Raw genomic sequence first — 12,500 nt, forward strand, 5'->3', positions numbered from 1 at the left:
AGGGGATGGAGGGATGACGTGTGCCTCTAGCTGCTCCATGTGGGATTCTGACTCTCTGACAGTTTGGAGGTACTCATTTAATCTGCACCTATGTTATTTCACTCTTCATCACTGTGACCAAAATACCTGTCAAGAATACCTTATAGGAAGATAAGGCTCCCAGTTTCAGAGGTGCAATCTGTGATCATAAGACTGAAGTGTTCTGGGTCTTAGTGGAGTCAGAACATCATGGGACAAGTTGGTGGTGCAGGAAAGATGCTGGCGTGTGGCAGCCAGAAAGCAGAGATAGCAAGTGAGGCACCAAGGACAAAGTACAAACCCCAGGGCACGTCCCAAATCACCACATCCTTTACTGCTCCACAATGCCTAGAGTTACTAGTCTGTTCATTCAAATAATTTAATCCATCAAATGGATTATTCCACTGATTGTGTTACACCACTCGGAGTCAAATAATTTCATGTCTCATTTTCTGATTTAAAACTGGAGATTTAGGGGGACTCCTGAAAACCAAACCCTGTTAGTGTTCTAGGATACTATAAAAGTGAAAAACTAACATTAATTAATCATCCCTCCACCAAGAAAACACATCCAATTAGAGACTGAGTCACACTGGAACCCATATTGATGATGAAGGCTTCTGTTCACCAAAAGCTCTGGGCAGGGGATGAACTGCCCTCTGCTCTCCTCTTCCTCCCCTCTCCCCTCTTTCACAATCCTTCAAGGCTCACACAGGAGGCCTAAAGAGAGGATCTATTCCTCTGAGAGGTGAAGAAGTGGGAGTCCAGAGATCCACAGTCCCTGGAGCATGAACAGGACAGCAGCTGCAAACCTGTGGTCCCTATGAACAGAGGGGTCAGCAGGTGACAGAGTCTTGAACCAGCGCTGCCTACTATGCAGGCATTTACTTTGCCCCGAGTTATCCCCTTGTCCCTATCCAGACCTCCCTGGTTAACACTGGGTCACAGGATCTCATATCTCTTTGTTCTAGTGAACTAGAGGGAGGTGACTGACCTCACTCAAACAGACCTCATTCTCACCCTGAGCCTGCCCTGTCCTTCCCCAGAGACCTGTCCCAGCACTTCTAGAAGTCTTCCTGCCTAACACCCTGCAGCCTCCTCCTGCTCCTCAGCACCTGTGGGGGGAAACAGTTTGCAGAATCTCTGTTCAGACCTGGAACCTTGCTGTTTCCTTCTCTCCTGAGTTTTTCTTCACTATTTCCCTCCATTAGGACTCCCCACTTCCTCACACCACCCTGCATGTTGCTGCCCTTAAGGGTTCATTTTGCATCTCCACTCTCTGCTCTCTTCTCCTGCATGTTGCAGTCCTAGATGGAAGGGATACATCTTTCCAGAGAGTTCAGGATCCCAGACTGGCCCCACACCACCAGCTCAGCAGCTGAACAGGCACTACTAGGCATAGCACGTGACTACCCAATACCCAAAGTTCAGGGTCCATCTCTAATGCAAGATCTGAAAAAATTCTTAGAAAAGGGCCAGATATGGGAATAACTGGGCCAAGAGAGTCCTCTGCCACAGTTGGCCTTCTGGATCAGAGTAACATGCAAATCATACTCACCTCTACCCAAGGTTCCAGGGACTCATCCAATCGATCTGAGTTTTCCAAATATGCTCAAGATCCATACTGTTTCCCAAAGCCACAGTCTGTCTTTCCTACCATATATTTGAATTGTGCAATTTAATTGTACATAATGTTAGTATTGGATGTTAAATATTCATACATGCACAAAATATAACAATATAATTTGACCAATATCTTTCTCCAGTATTTCCCTGTTCCATCCTCCTCTTCCTCCCCTGATTCCTTTCCTATACTCTACTGATCTCCCTTTAATTTTCTTGACATCCCCCAACTTTCTTTTCCTTTTCCCTCTGTATCTATCACATATGAGATAAAATACATAATTTGTGATGCAGAGTTTGGTGCATTTTGATTAACAAATGAGACTTGACCATTTGCAAGCTCTGAGGTTTGTTTTTGATTTCTTCTCTATGTAGTATTTTATCAAATATTTTCCATACTGCCAATTTAGTGGTTATGAATTCTTATAGTTTCTGCTTATCTTGGAATGTTTTAATTTTCTCTTGATTCTAAAGGATAGCTTTGTTGGCTCTAGCAATCTTGGTGAACAGTTATTTTCTTTCAGTGTTTGCAACACATCATTCCAAGCCCTCCTGGGTTTAGAGTTGGTACCAAGAAATCAGAAATAATTCTGATGGCCTTATCTCTAAGTGTAACCTGACATTTTTCTCTTGAGGATTTAAACATTCTGTCATTGTTCTGCATGTTAGTCCTATTTATTATCATTTGTCATGCAGAGATTAATTTCTGATCTTGAGGATTTGAGGTTCTCAATGCCTCCTGTACCTGAAAGTCCATATCAGTCTCATGTATTGGTTATGGCTATTTACTTCCTTTGTTTAATATGGTCTGAATGTTCAAGGCTGTCCACTTTGTCTTCCAGTTCTGAGATTCTACTCAGAAGTCTCTACAGAGACTTCCAAATAAAAACTTTATTAGATTTGTTGTCTTTCATTTCCAAGATCTGTTTGGTTTTTCAAAACCAAACTGTACTGAATTTCTAATTCATTCAGTGGACTTTTTGTGTTCTCTTGGAATTCATTTATCATTTTTAACATTCTTTTGAATTTTGTATCTCATATTTCAACCACTTCAGTATCCTTGGAGTCAGTTGTTGGTGAATTATGAACCCTTGGAGGCAACATGTTACCTTCTTATCTTTTAAAAAAATTTATTTGTGCTCTACTTTGTGTAAAACCAGAGAACATCAAAATTGTGTTCTATATGTGTACTATGAATGAAATGCATTCTGCTGTCATGTGTAACCTTTTTACTTTTTTAATTTCATATTTCATGTTTCTATGTTAGGTTTCATGCATATGTTGAGATGGATTTCTCTTCCTCTGTTAAGTGTGGGGTTTTTTTATGGCCAACTTGGTTTTGCCCTAGTATTGTTGGATATCAGGCTGATGTGAATTTTTCAATGTATTTCCATATGGGTTTGTAGTATAGTTTCCTTGCTAGTTCTTTGGTGATGATTATGTACTTTGATAGAATGGATATGTGTCAGAGCTTGAGGATTACACTTAGTCTGTACATCTCCAAAGGATGATGTTGTTCTTATAGATATGACAATTTGTGTTTTATAAAGCAGTACCTGATACCATGTCTTCCGCCTTAGAGCAGGCACCTGTTCCAAATGTCCAGTCCTGGACTTCCAAAACATTGGGGCCCATCAAACTCAAGATTTCTCACCAACCCTCTGCTTTTTGTACCCATTGTTAATTCTTTTCAAGCTTCCATCCCAACTCACAGATGGCAATTCCAAATCCAAGCAACATGACACCAGGATGGCACCACCCACTCTCAGGTGATGGGTCAAGGTGATTGCCCTTCCGCTGGCTGCCATCAGGCAGTCACCCTTAACATCACTGGATTCAACCAAGCCACTTCTGATATTTCCTTGAGACCCTATGAAAGGAATAATGGCTAATACCAAGGGTCTCCTCCATCAGGAATGGTTTGATGTCATTGACAAGTTATGGCTTCAAAGAACCTTTATGGACATTGCCCCTTCCAAGATAACTGTCTGTAGCCACTGGATGTTATCTCTAGCTACCCTGGTATTCCCAAGCCTGTCCCCCAAACATTCCCCCGCTCTCCCAGGCAGGCCCCACACCGACCCCTTCTCAGCAGGAAGTAGTCAGATGGAATTGCACCGTCCCTGTGACACTTAGAAAAACAAAAAGGGAGGAATGTTAGTTGCTGAACAAATGTTAGCTGCAGGGTGGGCTGAATGCTCGACCCTCACCCGACTGGTTCCTTATCGCTTGTTTACCTCAGATGTGAAAACTCAACCCCACTCAAGGCTGAACACTCAACCCCCACCTGTTGGTGCAATGGAAACCCACATCTAGCCCTTTCCCAGTCTGACTCAACGCAAAAGATGAAACCCTTAGCAACTACTGTATGATACAATCATTGGACACCAACACGGCAGGCTTTGGACCCAAAGACCTTATTAGATTTTGGCAATAAAAACTCTCCCCCTCCCCTCTCTCATTCTTTCTTCTCTCTCTCTCTCTCTCTCTCTCTCTCTCTCTCTCTCTCTCTCTCTTGTTTAGTTCTCTTTTTCTCTCTTTCTTCTCTCTTTTCCTGGTCTCTCTCGCTTTCTCTCTTTCTCACTTCTTTCCCTGTTAATCAGACAAGAAAAATCTTGTTCCTGCAAGAAACAAGCTGCTGCAAGAAAGATCTCTTGGTTACTCCGAGACTCATGATCACTTTCCTTTCAAGGTCAAGTTTACAGAGCAACTAAGGAAGATCTTCAGAAAAACACACAGATCACTGACCACAGGAGTCCTCCTTCTGCCAGGTAATGACGGCACCAGAGACAACTGACACAAGATTTAGAAGGGTGATGCTGAGGGTGAATGGCACGGAGTACACTGATCAGAGAAAATACCAGTGTAGGTTTTCCAATAAAAAATATATAAATATACCAGTAGGTGACACCTGGAATTGCACAGGGACCTCTTGTGCAGTCAAATGCTCTATCCCTGAGCTGTGACCCCTTGACTGACTGGGTTCCCCTTAGCATGTGTCTCCTGTTCCCATGTCCAAGGACTCCGTGGTGCACTGTGAGTGCTATTCCTTCCTCCCTGATGGAAACTGCACGTGCACCACAGCCTGACAAGAGACCCCTTTTCAGGCCAGGGGTCAGCGTCCAGTCCCCAGAGGACTCTTACTTGTCTTCAGGCTCTTTGCTACCCAGTCTGACTGTATGCACATTCTCACTTTCCTCAGTAAATGGAATTCTTCCCTCTGTTTTCACTCAGAAGTTGAGAAATATGAGAGGGAGGGAGGCTGGGTCCTGGCCACTTCAACAACAAGTACGTAAACAAATTTATCCAATGAGACAAATCTAGATTCTTTTTTCTTTCTTTTGAAGTCCTAGGGATTGAACCCAGGCCGTGTGCATACACGTCAAGCACTCTACCAACTGAGCTATATTCCCAGCCCTAGACAAATCAAAGTCTTAATGATGTACATTGATTCCAGGTGACCCTCTGTATCAGCTCTCACAGATCTCTGTATCAGAGAACTGTGAGCTTAAAAGACAATATTTTTGCTCATTGCAAATCCCATACACTATGCAAATACAAAACCAAACTTTCTTCAATAAAAATTCCAACATCAAGATTGAAAAAACTGGAAGTACTCCAACAACAGAAAAATTCAAATTACTGTATAAAGGGGGTATATCATATTTTATAATCTGATGTTATAGCTGGAACACCCTTCTAGATGCCAACTTCAGTATATTCCAGCATATTACCATGATAATTCATAAATAACCACTCCAAAACTCAGTGGTGCCACCAATAGCCACCCAGGATTAGGGAAGGTTCCCTGATTAGGTCCTGATTCTGTTACCTGGACTGACTCCAATTCAGACCTTCTGCATAAGAACTTGCCTGGCTCCACCTTTTCAGAACCCCCCTTTCCATCATTCTCCTTTGTAGTTTATGACAAAGTCAGTGGCAATTATATGAGCAGTCTTCTCAGCTTGCTTCCCATAAGTGGAATATTAGAGGCCAAGAGATCTTTTTACTTCACACAGTCTCAATGTCTTTTAGTAAAGGTTGCTAATGCTTTGTCTATACACCTCGCAAAAAAGAAAACCTCATGAGTGTATTTTGATATTAGGCATACATCAAGTGTAAATTATTCTAATTAGGATCCCCTTCTTGTGGTTGTACATGATGAGGATTCTTATATGAAAAACTCTGGTGGATTCCTATAAGAACATAGGAAAGTTATGTTCGATTCATTCTACTGTCTTTGCTATTTCTATTTCCTCTCGCTTCCCTCCATTCCCCTTTGTCTAACCCACTAAACTTCTATTCTCCCTGCCTTGCTGTGTGTTAGCATCTGCATATCAGAGAGAACATTTGACCTGTGGTTTCTTGGGATTGGCTTATTTCACTTAACATGATATCTCCAGATCCATCCATTTACCAGCAAACGTCATAAGGTCATTCTTCCTTAAGGCTGAGTAATATTCCATTGTGTATATATACCATGTTTTCTTTATCCATTCATCTATTGAGGGGCACCTAGGTTGGTTGCATTGCTTAGTGATTGTGAATTGAGCTACTATAGACATTGATGTGGCTGCATCACTGTAGTATGCTGATTTTAAGTCCTTTGGGTAGAGATTGAAGATTGGGATATCTAGGTCAAGTGGTGATCTCATTCCACGTTTTCTGAGGAGTCTCCATACTGCATTACAGAGGGGTTGTATTAATTTGCAGTCCCACCAGCAATGTATGAGTGTACCTATTTCCCACATCCTCACCAATATTTAATGTCACTTGTATTCTTGATAATTGCCCTTCTGACTGGAGTGAGATGAAATCTCAGGGTAGTTTTAATTTGTGTTTCTCTAATCTCTAGAGATGTTGAACATTTTTTCATATATTTTTCGCCATTTGTATTTATTTTTCTGTGACGTTCCTGTTCAGTTCCTTTGCTCATTTATTGATTAGGTTAATGGATTTTTTGGTGTTAAGTTTCTTGAGTTTTTGGTATATCCTGGAGATTAATACTCTACCTGAAGTGTAGGTGGAAAATATTTTCCCCATTCTATAGGCTCTCTCTTCATGTTTTGATTGATTCCTTTCCTGTGAAGAAGCTTTTTAGTTTGATACCATCCCGTTTTTGATTCTTGATTCTTTGATTCATTAGGACTCTTGTTTAGGAAGTTGGTTTCTAAGCTGACATGATGGAGACTTGGGCCTACTTATTCTTCTAGTAGGTTCAGGATCTCTGTTCTAATGCCTAGGTCCTTGATTCCCTTTGAGTTAAGTTCTGTGCAGGGTGAAGGGTAGGGGTTCATTTTATTCTGCTCCATATGGAATTGCATTTTCCCAGCACCATTGATTGAAGAGGCTATCTTTTCTCCAATGTAGGGTTATGGCTCCTTTGTCTAGTATGAGACAACTGTATTTATGTGGGTTTCTCCCTGTGTCTTCTATTCTATACCATTGGTCTTCATGTCTGTTTTGGTTCCAATACCATGCCATTTTTGTTACTACAGCTCTGTAGTATAATTTAAGGTACCTTAAGCAGTATGACATTCTTTGTCCCTTCTGATTCACTTTGGCTTGATGACCACTTTGTCTGATAGGAGGATAGTTGACAACATCCAGATAAATAATATGTCTTTTCCCATCCTTTTATCTTCAGTCTGTGGATGTCTTTGCCTTGGAGGTGAGTCTCTGGTAGACAGCATATTGTTGGTTCTTGTTTTGTAATCCAGTCTGCAAATCTATGTCTTTAGACATAGATTTGGTAATGAGTTTAGGCCATTTTCACTTAGTGCTATTATTGAGAAATGATTTCTGGTTTTTGATGTGAATTGGTTTCTCCTGTGATTGACTGTTCTTCTAGGGTAGTTTCTTTCTTTGCTGGTTTTCACTTTTTTCTTAGTTTTTCTTTATGAAATATTTTATTGAGTATGTTTTGTAGTGCAGGGTTCCTAATTGTGAATTGTTTAAACTTTTCTTTGTCATGGAAGATTTTAATTTCATTTCCAGTTCTGAACCTTAATTTTGCTGGGTATAGTATTCTTGGTTGGAGTCTATTTTCATTCAGAGCTTGCTATATATTATTCCAAGACCGCCTAGCTTTGAGGGTCTGGGTTGAGAAATCCACTGAGATCCAGTTTGTTTTCCCTCTAAATGTGACCTGTCAGGTTTTTGGCAATCTTTAAAATTCTCTCCTAATTCTGTATGTTAGGAATCTTCACAATACTGTGGTTCACTATGAGTCAACTCCCCCAGATGCCAGCACCACATCATAGCTACAAAATGGTTCCTTTGAAATCCAGGAGCAGTAGGAAGAGATGCAGCTTGACATTGTGAAGCACACCTTTTGGTAAATCTGGCTGTGTGTTTGATCTTGGATCTCTCCATACCCAGACATGCCACAAACATCCTAAAAATGTGTGTTCCTTTAATTTCCTTATTCCTCCACTTTGATTGTGGGGGCACTGGTCTGAGTGGCTCTGTTGGCAGTGGTGGGGGGCAGTGGGGCTGAGGCTCCTTCTTTATTTTGTAACATCCAACCTCCTGAGTCCCTGATTTGCTTTGAATGTCCAGTATCAATTCTCAGTAAAGTCCCTTTTTATTCAACCCACCTTGCTGAGAAGGTTCCTATCTGCTTTCTTGCATTCATACCATGGTGCAGCCAGGAAAGCAACCTCATCTCTTCCACCATCTTGAAACCTCCCTCATGGTGACATAACCATTCATGCATGGATTATATGTGATTATTTCAAAAGGTGATGGGCACTTTTTACAGGGATGATGGGATGTGTCGTAATTGCTATGTCTTTTCTGGGAGGGTACTTGCAAGCAGAATACTTTAAAGTGGGCATTTCGTTCATCTTATATGAGTGTGCAAAGCTGTATGTACATGGTTAGCCATTGCAGTGTTGTTTGTAAGAATGAGAAAATGAACCTATTCTGTGTGGGTGCTCACACTCCACATGAACAGACTATTTGCATCAATAGTATTTCTGTGGGCTATTAAGATGCCTGGAACGGGATGATTGAGGGCAATTTTTAGCTTCTTCCACTTTTTAAAAAACTTTCAGCCTCAAATCTAATTAGGAGACACATTTTAGCTATGGCATCTCTCATGGGTCCATAAAGATATGCAAATAAAATGGTTCTCAAAGATAGTCCTCAAGCAAATGCTGTATTTCTTGAGGTTGTATTTAAAGGCTTGTCATATAACTATTGTGTAGGAGGCAGAGGTATGGACATGTACACATAGTATACTCCACTTTTCCCATCTCGATTTAGTTTTCAAGGATATTCTGGCATCTCGGTTCCACTGGTTTTTAAAATAATTTGATTTCCAATTGGAAAAAATATGTTCAAAAATAAAATTTCTGCTTATCAGGTAGGCCTCTGAACCCAAAATCAAACCAATAAGAAACTCTGTAGAGTTTAACATTGCTATTTTTCTTTCCTTGGTCCACGACTGTCATGAATTTATTTCTACATACATTCCCCTGATTTTTGCTGTTACAAATAAGCATAGTCTGGTGATTACTTTGGCATTGAAGCCTCCACCTGCCAGGTGTGACTCTGAAGTTGGCATGCTGGAATTTTCTCAAGTTATTGACCAAAAGACAGAGGCAGTAGGGCTGAGATAAGAGGAGAAGCAAAGTAGAACAGGGTCAGCTCAGCGGGAGAGCAGGAGGGCCTCCAGCTGTCAGGGAGGGTTGGCGCTCTTCTGATTAGAAAACCTGCAGGTTGTACAAATCCTATGAATTCCCATGACAACTATTGGGATCTAATTTTCCAGATCAGATCCCTAATTGTCATACCTGGGAAACTGTAAATTAAATTTACATCATAATTTAGCAGTCTTGCAGAATCAAATATGGCCTGGAATTCTCTGGAAATTCTTATGGCTGCTAGAAATAGCAATTTGGGTTCTTTATTTCCCCACAAATGTCAATTTTACCCCTTTGTGAAAAGTTTTTTTCTATTATTTTTATTAGTGCATAAAAATTATACATAAGTTGGTTTCATTTTGACAAAATCAAACATATGGAATTTGGTTTCAGTTCCATTCCCCCATCTTGCACTCCCTCCACTCTCCCTTATTCTCCTTTCTATATTCTATTGATTTTCTTTTCACTCACTTATTTTTCATTGATATTTTCTACACATACATAAAGGTGAAATTCTCTGTGTACCAATTGTATATACATATAACACGATTTTGTTAAATTCAAGCCCTATTTCCTCTCTTTTCCCATCCATTCTCTCTCCCTCTGTCTCCTTCTTCTACTTCACTGATATTCCCTTTATCCTTATATTTGATACTTACGCACCTTCTTTCCCTTAATTTGCTCACATTTCCACATAGGAAAGGAAACATTCCTTGATTTTTCTGAGTCTGGCTTATTTCACTTAACATGATGTTTACTATTTTAAACCATTGGTCACCAAGTTTCATTCAGTTCTTCCTTGTGTTCAAAAGGAGGGGGCACTTGGATTTGAACCAGGGACCTCCTGATCTGCAGTCAAATGCTCTACCCCTGAGCTATACCCCCTGCTCTTTATGTGTGTCTAATAAGCACTCTAAACCTGGGTGGCCATACCCTGGATTTTACCACCATCACATGTGTACTTGCTAGTGTTAGACCTTCATATGCATTGTATCCTAAAAGTCATTTAAAATACAAGTATAAATTCCAATACCTTTTTCCTGCCAATTAGAATTATTGGATGATAGGATGAGCATTGGCAAGGGATTGTTTCCCCAGCCCCACTAAACTTTCATGATTCTAAGTTGAATTAATCAGAAAAACATTTGGCTGAACACAGAAGCCCAGGAACTGGAGAGGGCTCTTGCCTGTTGAGAGGCACAGAAATATCTCCAAGCTTTAGGTCAGCACAAGCCACAGACACAGAGGTGATAAACCATGGAAAAGAGTGACCATACCTCCTCCAAATGCTGAGGAGGCACACTGGAGAAGCCAGGACAGACTCTGGAGAGTGGGGAAGATGACCAAAGACCTTTCTAATAAGGAGACTGCTAAATCAGGAAGGTAGAAGGTGATACTGCAGGGTGCTCCTGGATTTGAACAAGGGACCTGCAGTCAAATACAGACATACTCCCCAATTCTTTAAAAGAATGAAAAGAAAGGAACATAATGACATAATTCATACCCTTTCCCATAAAAAGAGGGTGATAATTTTGATCCCTCTGCCACAGATTTGCATGGAACCATGTGTCTGGCTCCATTCTTTACTCCAACAACAACTGGAGACTCCAGAGCAAAGGTAGAAATAGCCACTGGCATTTGCATTCATGGAACAAGAAAGGAGCTGTGGGGAAAAAAGAGAGGCCACAGGCAAATCCTGAGAGGAGCTGGAGTCATGTCTGAGGGGCAACTCTAGGGTCCACAATGGGTACATGAACAGGAGAGCCACAAGGTTGCCCAGGATCATGGCCCAGAGAGAGATGGAGGAGAAGAGGGTCAACATTAGGACAATGAATAGGTTCAGTAAGAAATAGGAAGATGAGGTAGAAATGAGGAGAGGTGTGAGCAAGAACCTGCATGTTCTAAGACCTTGACAGGGAACAGCCATGACTGAGGGTTGGGTGGGGGTTTTGTGTAGAATAAGACTTGACTGTGCATCTGAACACACAAATAGCCAAAAATCAATACAAGACACTAATGAGCAATTAAACCAGAAGTTTTTTTTCTGTCACATAAAAATACAATTAGGTGGTCCAGGTTTGGCATGGTATAGCATAGGGACAAGTGCCATAGTTCTTCACTCCAGTTATTCTAGTGCTCTGCCTTCAAGGTCCCAGTTGGTGTCTCCCACTTTAGGATCACAACACCGTCTACAGAGCAGCAAAAGAAGACAAGAGACAAACCTCTCCCTGTAAAATATTGTGCTAAAGTGGATTTAGAATGGGGCCTGAGAAATGGCACTCTCATAGACTGTTCTGGTGATTCTAATTCATACTTGGGGTTAAGAATAACCACAGTAGAGCCTCAGAATGGGGCTGCTTGTGATAAAGAGAATGTTTACCTGGTGTGTACTGAAGAAGAAGAGGAAATTGAGGCATCTGTGTAGGAGAGGATGTCAAAAGTAAGCATGAGTAGGGGGCACCTGGATTTGAACCAGGGACCTCTTGATCTGCAGTCAAATGCTCTACCCCTGAGCTATACCCCCTGTTGCCTTGTGTGTGTAATAAACACCTTAAACCTGGATGGCCACACCCAGGAGTCCCCACCTGGAGATGTGCACTTGCTAGTGTTCTGCCATCATACACTAACTTCCTGCTAGGCCACACCCCTTCCTGTCTATACACCTGTAGGTGTAACCTGCACCTTCCTCCTCCTTAAAACTTGGCTGAGTGGGGGCCTGGAAATGGTGGCTGTCTGCAGCAGGAACCTCTTTCACACTGAACTAGAGGAGCCAGAGTACAACAGCTGGCTGCTCAGCAGACCTTTTCTAGGTGAGGGTGGCACTGGGAAATGGCACTTTGATAGACTGCTCAGGTGATTCTAATTCATACTTGGGGTTGGGGTCTGGGATGGGCAAGAGTAAAACTTGGTTTCTTCCTGAAACCTCTACACTCTGGGAAAGGACCTAGGGATCCCATGTGCTTCTAGCAGCTCCCTGCATGATCTGACTCAGATACCGGTTTGAGCTATTGCTTTGATATGTGCCTGTGTTAGTCAGCTTCTAACTACTGTGACTCTTTTAGTCAGTTTCTCATCCTGTGACCAAAACACCAGACAAGACAAATTTTCTGGGGCTCTCATGTTTTCAAAGGTTCATCCACCCCAGTCAGCTCCATTCTGCAGGTCTCCAGGTGAGGCAGAACGTCATAGAAGATGCTGTCGTAGAATAAA

General features: G+C 41.5%; 2 non-coding genes across 2 annotated transcripts; both read right to left on the reverse strand.

Annotated features, from left to right (window-relative positions):
• Window positions 1–10,103: 10,103 nt before the first annotated feature.
• Window positions 10,104–10,175, reverse strand: Trnac-gca (transfer RNA cysteine (anticodon GCA)). Its single transcript has one exon. It is a non-coding gene; the product is annotated as a tRNA-Cys (tRNA).
• A 1,567-nt stretch (window positions 10,176–11,742) lies between these two features.
• On the reverse strand, window positions 11,743–11,814 carry Trnac-gca (transfer RNA cysteine (anticodon GCA)). The gene has a single exon. It is a non-coding gene; the product is annotated as a tRNA-Cys (tRNA).
• Window positions 11,815–12,500: the final 686 nt, after the last annotated feature.

The sequence above is a fragment of the Ictidomys tridecemlineatus genome, chromosome 2 (assembly GCF_052094955.1).
Source record: "Ictidomys tridecemlineatus isolate mIctTri1 chromosome 2, mIctTri1.hap1, whole genome shotgun sequence".
Classification (NCBI taxonomy): domain Eukaryota; kingdom Metazoa; phylum Chordata; class Mammalia; order Rodentia; family Sciuridae; genus Ictidomys; species Ictidomys tridecemlineatus.